Here is a 7,877-nt window from a genome sequence, read left to right as displayed (position 1 = left end):
AAAAAAAAAAACATATCGTCGAATTGAATACCTCCTTCTTTTGGGAAGTCGGTCAAAAAATCAAACATTTCTTCAGTAATAAATTAGGTTAAACTTGATCATAAAATTGGCTTATTTTTAATGAAGATTTCTAGAGAAATATATATAATTGCAATATGAATAAATCAAATTTCTTATATCATTGTTTAAAAATCTTATTACTACTGACACCATTAAAAGTATGAACATTTTAAGAACTGTATGTCTTTTGATCTTTTTTAATGAAGGTAATACGTTACGATTACCCAAGTATTTGTAAATTAGATTATTTTCTACGTATAAAAATGTTCTAATACATTTTGCTCACGTAACAGTTGCTTGAGTGTTAGACATCGTTGTACTAATGACGTGTCTAGAAACATCTCTCTCGGGTCTGCTTGACCGTCTTTGAGTTTACATTTCTAGAACATTCTGTCATACTCAAGGACAACCAATGTTACTTTTAATTAGTAGACCAACATTTATTTAACCACGTAACAGGGCTAAGTAATGCCTTAAGCGTGGCCTACATTTTAGAAAGTAGGAAAAATCTTACATATAACGTACTAGCTGTTCCCATGCGACTTCATCCGCAAAAAATTATAAAAAAAAATCATTTTATTGTCAAATTATCATTTGCAAATGTTAAAATGACATGACATGATGTCCAACCATGGCAACCTTGCTTCCTTGATGTTGGCAACTACTTGTGGTCTCTTTCCCTCATTAGGGTTTTTATCAAAAATATTTACCCCTAAATTTAACGGCGTGAAAATATATAGCCTAAAGCGTGACGTACGTGTAAGGCATTTCATTAATAACGGAGTTATTCAAAAATATGATGTGATTGCTGACATATTTGGCAACTTGAGAATTTAACTTACCTAAAATTACATTAGGAAATTTAAATTAGTAACTATAATATCATAAAAATCTAAATAATTAGTTAACTATCATAGAAATCGAATTTAACAAAGGCGACAACTAAAATGATATTAAGTTCATCATACTTAATTAACATAGCGACGGTTCAGTTAACCTCTATTTGCATACAGAAGCGCGCATTCTCCCAGTCTATATTAACGCGTGAAACGAGCGTATATTTCTCTAAGTATTTCACGTACATTCTCATACTAATATGAAACCCGCACAGACTTTGTACAGGTGTTCTTTAATTACGTTTTTAATTTACATGTAAAACATATGATTTTTGTAGTTTGAATTTAGATTTAAACTAGCATACGCCCGCGTATTCGTCTGCGTGGTATTAAAAAAAACAAAAGTGAGTAGCCTATGTTCTTCCAGACTATCACTTACGTCTATACCAAATGTCATTGAAATCCGTTCAGCCGTTTAAGCTAAAAACTCTAACAAACATCCATCCATGCATCTAAACTTTCGCATTTATAATATTAGTAAAATATACTTTTATGTACAGGGAAAAATTGTCTTATAAAAAGATATTTACTGTGGGTTTTATCATAAAAAAAACTCTTGCGTTATAACGAATTTAATCTTAAAAAGTAAAACTGTAAAGAAATGTAAGCAATGATCTTATCTGCGTGTCTTTTATTGTTCAGCAATACAAAATCTTCCGGTTGTTTGTTCCGTGACATTTACTTCCAGTCTCTCCACTGTTCACGAAGTTCCTAACTCTGTTGAAACACTTGCAAATAACTACCAACTGCATCGTAACTTGTAGAAGTAAATTCAAAGTTAGGAAATATACCTTTAGTAAGACTACCTAAAAAATCTATCTTCTACTATACATATTTTAATAAAATTAGAGTGAATTTGCTTTGCTGATAACGAAAATCGCATTTAATTTTTTTTTATCTGTCTGCTTGTCTGTCTGTCTGCAAGCCGCGTTTGTTCCGGGCAATCTCCAAGACGGCTGGATCGATTTCGACCACACTTTCACTGAAGGGTAGCTAACATAGACCGGCATATTATAGGCTACTTTTTATCCAAGTATTGCGTGGACGAAGTCGCGGGCAACAACTAGTACTAAATATATGCATAAGTAGAAAATATTAGATTCAAATAAATCGTATGATCTTATGTAAAAAGAATGACGAGTAAGTAAAAGCCTTCAGTGTCCGTCAAAGTAAAAGCCTAGTAAAAGTTTTTTAATGTATTAGTATTAACAACATGGCACCAACAAACTTTAGTTATCAAAAAGTTGAAACCCGTAGGGCAAACGTTACTAAATAATTTAAAATTTCATTTATTTAGGCTTAAAACATATTCAGTTCATAAAAGGTGCACCTATTCCGAACGTACGTAATATTTATTATATTGTAAAATACTGATTTTTCTACAAGTAAAACAGTTTAAAACGAACTAGTTGTGCAACTTCTTAAGAAAAACTTACGCGATGGATTCCAAGCCGTTCTCGTATCACAAGATCTACATTCCTAATACGTACTACTTTCATTTTTAAACATTCCTTTTTAAATGGTGAACGTAATTATCGAAAGTTGCCCATAAATGTCATTCTAAGTTTTGCCTGACTTAAATGATCTTAGTATGTCTGTGTGTTCTTCCAGCCTATGCTATATTTTTATATCAATTTTCATCGATAACCGTTCAGTTTACGAGATAACTACTAACAACCATACATCTAAACTATCGCATTTATATTATTACTAAAAAGTAATCTAGTAATAACCTAGTAACTTTTCTATAGAGTTAGAAAGTGTTTAGATTATACTCGTATAATTTTTTGTAAACCAAAACACGTAGAAAACAAAAGACGAAATAAAATTCCTTTTCTTTTTCCACCCGATAGAAGGATAATGTTTTCCGTATCTATGTGTACTCATAAACAAAAAAGTCAATTCTGATGTGACGGCTAAACCAAGTTTTAATAGTAGCATGTATCATTCCCGTATTTAGGGCAGTATCAAATTTATCATAACAAGTATTTTGCAAATTTCGCTATAGACTAATTTAGTACCAAGGAGTCTTAATCATGCCTACATTAGATGGCTGTAAATTGCACAGCCATTAGCCGACGGGATCCATTTCAACCCTAATGCATCCATAATTCAATATCGACGCAATAGTCTACTGTATTATCCATAAAGGTACTTCTAGGGTAATTCTGCAAATTAATACGTTATAATACATAGAATGATTCAATAAAATTAACACGACTTAAGGTACTTTTGTATCGATATCACAATCCCATCAATTTCAATTATACTATTATCAAATTACGTTTAACAAAATCTTTTAAAGAAATTGAAAATAAAATTGTGTAACAATCTCCAAGAAAGGTATCATTTACAAAGAGAAAATGTTTTATAAGACGGTAAGATGTTTCCGTTACGATTTCCGCAAAATACCTTTGTCGTTGTAAACGGTTTTCGATGTCAAAGAAAAACCCTCAGCTATTATTAAATCGATAAAACTTAAAATGTAGAAAGCTTTACAAATATTGATTGTATTGTACTTCGTAACGTCTCTGTTCTTTATCTCTTCTGTTTCTATTATCTTCTCTTCTAGTCTATTCTAGTATCCTTTAGTATTCTACCAACTTCTAGTACCATAGTATGTTTTTTAATATCATAGTCACGTAATATCGGTGCCATAACTTTGAATATCTGTTAATAAATTCAAAAACGTTTTAGTTGGTCCCTCATAAATTCAGCCGATGACAAATGAGGTTCCTACTTGAATTTCTTCATAGCTCCGGCAATAAATCAACGTCGCTGTTAATGAAGGAACACATCAGGAAGCGCATCGTTTGTCATTTTCGGCGCAAAGCAAACTTTAAATGTATCCTTACTACATTGAAATTGGCATATTGACTTGCTGTAACTTATCCGTCCTTCTGTTTGTTACTTCTTGGTCATCTTAAACATTTAATTAATTCTAATAAGCTTTCGCCCTCGACTCCGTCCTCCTCGACCTCCTCGACGTCCTCGACTCCGTCCACGTGGAAGTAAAAAAAATAGTAAGAAGCCGGTGAGTTCTTACAGACTATCCTCTACATCTATGCCAAATTTCATCAAGATCCGTTCAGCAGTTTTTCCTACAAGCTGTAATTCTTCTTAACTTACGCATTTATAATATTAAGAAGGTTAGTAAGATATAACGCCCTTATCTACTTAATTATTCAAGCCAAATAACATGTTTATGAAACCCACTACTTAAGTAACAAGCAACCAACAAATTAATTAACTCGAAAACAGCATGTTCATACAAACTAAAACGTTCTAAAATCCTAAACTACAAACCGCTGAGCCACACTGCATTTTGCTTAATCTGGTCCAAAGCAATTACCACCGCTGAAGTCTCAAATGCTTTAACCCGCACTCTTTGAATTTGCGATAACACGTTAATTGCACATCAAACTATTTTTCCTATTAAAAAATCAGAGCATTAACACTTTTAAAAGAGCTATTCATATAGTCACATGTGGAACAAAATTATCTGTTCAAATTTGTACTTTGCATGTTTTTATAGTGCGTAATTATGAGTCTATCCTGCAGTAAAAACCCACGCTTACGGACTTAATGGGAACCGTCATTCGATCTTCGTTTATTTCTGCAATAATTAGGTTATACCACGCGAATGTATTTTGTTATGACAGAAATTAATTCGATATTAATTATTGCGTTAAGCCGCATACAAATGATTCCGAAATTAATATTGCTGCAACGTAAACATCAGGCGCATCGGCGATCACAGTGTTTTTGATTTACTCCAATTTTAAAGTCTCTATCAATCCAACATCAGACATGAAGAAATGTTTACAAAACGTACGAAGTTTTAAAACATTATACAGGATATATAAATCTGTAGTCCTAAATTTATTGACATAATACAATTTAACTAATATCCTATTATGAATCGTTTACACTGGGCTAGTAAGTTGGTCGAGTGCCGAATAATTTAGTAGCTAAGGCACTCGTCTATACGATTTGCTACTCGACTAAATTTTTGTTGCTCAAATACATTTTACTTACAAAATTGAAAAGTTCAAACTAGGCTTTAAGGATTCAAAGTTGTGCAGCTTTAATCATTTTTGGCAAACTCTGGATTCTAGTCTAGATAAAATGTTAGTAAATGTGGTTAATATTAACTTAGAAATTAAATTGTAGTCTTCATAGTACTACAATACAAAGATTTAATTAAAAGATTTGCTAAAAGGAAGAAAAACATTGGACCGGTGTCGTATAATTTGTGTGAAAAGCAAAATGCGGGCGCTGCGGTGGCCTTTTAGAAAGCAACCTAATAGTTTCTACGATGCTATCATTTTTAAAATCGCATTAAATAAATAAACATTGGAATAAAATAAAACCCTCCGACATTTTCTTAATTCAGTATACAGTATACTTTATTTTACTTTAAAATTGTATTATAAATTTTTATTGTAAAAATGTTGAATAATTTTAGTTAATAAAATTGTGTAGAGTCAAACTTAATTTATTAAATACGAAAATTAAAAACTAAAAAAAAACATCAGTTAATTTTAAAAGAAACATCACAGAAATAAACAATTGATTTTTATCTGGATACAAGAAAATAAATTCTTTATAAACATAATACTTTTTTTATAAAATTCTGTTAAAATTCCTTAATAAAAGTCGGCAAAATAAAGTGTTTTTAAAACAAATAGTTAATACAGTCCCCAAGGTGTCTGTGGTTTAAAGTGCACTTATGTCGCACACTCACTAACGACAACAAACGTTGAATAGAACTACTCTAGTTTTCCACCTAGTGAAGATTTCTTGTCGCTGTCCTGTTTTATAGGTGGATAATTCTAGGTAAACTTTCATTTTACCAATCTACATTACCTTCATCAAACTTAACTTACTAAGATTCTATATATTAAAATAAACAAACTATCTATATATCAAAGGCCACAATTCTTTACTATGTTTAATTAATACTAGTTATCGCATACGATACCCAGATTTTGCTCTACATGTATCATATTTTAAATTTTCCGTTCTGCCGTTTAGGTAAACTCTAACAAACATCCATCTACACACACAATTTATAAATTTGGTGACATTTAAAAAAATAGAAGAGAGTAAACATGTGTTTCACTATCCTATGTGTACAATGTTTTCATGTATATAATTAACATTTACTAGACTGAACTGCTTTTAGCGCATTGCTGTTCAAATGTTTCGAATTGCCCCATGAATTCTACAGCTTCTACAGTTGATATTGCTACTGGAATTTGGGAAATGTTTTCACTTTAATAGGAACAAAATTCAACTAATGGCTTTTGAAAAATTTTACGCATTTACGGAAGAGCAATAAAATAAACAAGAAATATAATACAAAATATCTGATTTGTCTGCAGTAATTCTTATCTGGAATAAATGGATCGGAGTTTATTGTTTTATATAAATCGAAATATTTCGATAAAGTTAGTAGTAGTAAAAAAAGGGGTGGTAATAATTAAAATTGAGATATAATTTACGAGTAATATTTTATGAATAAAAACAAAATGTATACAAATAAGATTCATAGAATCTTATACTCTTACAGCATTTTTTTTTTATATTTTACTTCATTATAATCCTATTTGCAAAGACTTGCTTAAGTCTAATGAGCAAAATAAAAAATATTTTGTAATACAATAAGATCTTTGTGCGATGGAAAATATAACGGCATAAATAAAACAATCCTTTTTCATCTCAAACAAATAATTCAAGGTCGAAGATGTTTTCTTAGAAAGCAAAAGCTAATTTGTAACGGTAAATGTAAGAATAATATAAAGATGTTTGTAAATTATGAATTGTTTTCTTTTCATTTATCCAAAGCTCTATTACACTCGTTACTTATTTGGTTTGAAAACAACGGAATAAAAAAACAACGTTCATTCTCAAGCGCAGCACATATGAACTAATTTATGAGCATGCACAGATGAGAAAATATCTCAACGTAATGGTCATGTTTTAAGTTTTAACATCCAATATGGTTTAAAGTACAGTTTAATTCACCGTTTACTTACCTTTTTGATTAGCTACTAACATTTTTGATTACGATTTCTTATTTTTTCTATTTGTTTCAGATCTTGGCACATCGATAAACAGGTTGGTATCATAAAAAAAATTGTCTGTAGATTGTAAAACGCATTTAAATTTTGTGGTGCATTCAAACATTTTTTTTTAATTGTCGACTATATGCTCGATATTGAAACGCGTTATATTAATGTATGGATGGTAAAAGGTATATAAGCTATCAAATGTAACACTTTTTTTTGCGCAAACTAAATGGCGTTTAGAAGTTATTATGTATTTTTAATACTTTCTTAAAGCAAACATGAAACAAAAAAGTGTTATTAATTGGAAGCATACTTTTTTGTTCCTATCTTTTCATTTTGTATCAGCGTGATTTTGTTTAGGCAATCATTTTGATGGATGACGGCCGAAAATGATAAATGGAAGTCTCTCAGCAAATTTTATTTTGTTCTTATTACACTTAAGCAACATAGCTCATAGTTTTGAATAAAGTTTTTTTTATAAATCCATGTAATATTAGAGAAATGTTAATATTTACAGACTTTAATAAAAATTATTACAAATCCATACACTAGTTCTTATATATCTACAATATCATGTAAATAAAACTGTTATATTAATAACTAGCTTTCGCCCGCGACTCCGTCAGCGTGGAATTAATAAACATAAAAGTGAGTAGCCTATGTCTTTTACAGAGTATCCTCTACATCTATACCAAATTTCAACGAAATCCGGTCAGCCGTTTAGGCTACAAACTCTAACAATCATCCATCCATCTAAACTTTTGCATTTATAATATTAAAGTATAAGTATGAAGAATGATTTTTAAATTAAACTAAATAATTATCGGTAATTTTAATACCGATAATT

General features: G+C 30.5%; 1 protein-coding gene across 2 annotated transcripts in view; it reads left to right on the top strand.

The window, feature by feature from the left end:
* The window catches only part of LOC106105013 (CD151 antigen-like), a 51,040-nt gene that overhangs the window by 17,907 nt on the left and 25,256 nt on the right, over positions 1-7,877 (top strand). For both annotated transcript variants that reach the window (XM_013285213.1, XM_013285214.1), the window contains exon 2: positions 7,058-7,079. The gene's annotated coding sequence lies outside the window, so the exon portion shown is untranslated. The remainder of the gene's footprint in view (positions 1-7,057; positions 7,080-7,877) is intronic.

This window comes from Papilio polytes, unplaced genomic scaffold (assembly GCF_000836215.1).
Source record: "Papilio polytes unplaced genomic scaffold, Ppol_1.0 DF823288.1, whole genome shotgun sequence".
NCBI classification, from domain to species: Eukaryota; Metazoa; Arthropoda; class Insecta; order Lepidoptera; family Papilionidae; genus Papilio; species Papilio polytes.
Note: the sequence above shows the minus strand (reverse complement) of the source record. Positions and strands in the feature narration are given on the sequence as shown.